Below are 937 nucleotides of genomic sequence, written 5' to 3' on the forward strand. Positions count from 1 at the left end.
GCTGCAATCTTATTAAATTCCCTCAAAATATTTTTGTTCTACCTGTCGCGTACGTTCTTAGGAGTTTAATTGAATGTAAAAACCGACAACAGTTCCCGAAGGAGCGGATGTGGAAACTTTGCCCAGGAATGAGTTTGGTTCGACAGCTGCGTGGACATCGCGCTGAGGGAGAGGGGAGAAAAGAAGGGAGGGAGAGGGGAGAAAAGAAGGGAGGGGGAGGGGAGAAAAGAAGGGAGGGAGAGGGGAGAAAAGAAGGGAGGGAGAGGGGAGAAAAGAAGGGAGGGGGAGGGGAGAAAAGAAGGGAGGGGGAGGGGAGAAAAGAAGGGAGGGGGAGGGGAGAAAAGAAGGGGGGGGGAGGGGAGGAAAAGAAGGGGGGGGGAGGGGGGGAAAAAAGAAGGGTGGGGGGGGAAGAAAGAAGGGAGGAGAGGGGGAGAAAAGAAGGGAGGGGGGGGGAGGAAAAAGATGGGAGGGGGAGGGAGAAAAGAAGGGAGGGGGAGGGGAGAAGGAGAGGGGGAGAGGGGAGAAAAGAAGGGAGGGCGGAGAAAAGAAGGGAGAGGGAAGAAAAGAAGGAAGAGAAGGGAGAAAAGAAGGGAGGGGAGAGCGAGGAGGGGAGAGGTGGGTGGGAGGAGGGGAGAGGGTGGGGGGAGGAGAGAGGTGGATGGGGGGAGGGGAGAGGTGGGTGGGGGAGGAGAGAGGTGGATGGGGGGAGGGGAGAATGAGAGGAGAGACGCGTAGAAGGATGGGGCAGAGCTGGGGGTGGGGGAGAAGAGGAGAGGCGGAAGGGAGGAGAGAAAAGGGAAAGAAACTACAGCTTGTCTTGTTTTAGGATAAAAAAGGCGGCAACACCAGGTCGGATGGCGGTCCTTTCCGTCACGGGATCGCAGGGGCCGTTATCTGGCAGTCGGGGGGGGGGGGCAGTACCTTGATCACGTGTGTA

At 57.6% G+C, this 937-nt stretch overlaps 2 protein-coding genes across 3 annotated transcripts in view; both read left to right on the plus strand.

Moving 5' to 3' along the window:
• LOC119587772 (probable serine hydrolase) overlaps positions 1-937 on the plus strand; it is a 7693-nt gene that overhangs the window by 5247 nt on the left and 1509 nt on the right. The gene's annotated exons all lie outside the window — the stretch shown is intronic.
• The window catches only part of LOC119587773 (serine hydrolase-like protein), a gene marked incomplete at its 3' end in the record, with an annotated part of 9683 nt that overhangs the window by 3659 nt on the left and 5087 nt on the right, over positions 1-937 (plus strand).

The sequence above is a fragment of the Penaeus monodon genome, chromosome 23 (assembly GCF_015228065.2).
Source record: "Penaeus monodon isolate SGIC_2016 chromosome 23, NSTDA_Pmon_1, whole genome shotgun sequence".
Classification (NCBI taxonomy): domain Eukaryota; kingdom Metazoa; phylum Arthropoda; class Malacostraca; order Decapoda; family Penaeidae; genus Penaeus; species Penaeus monodon.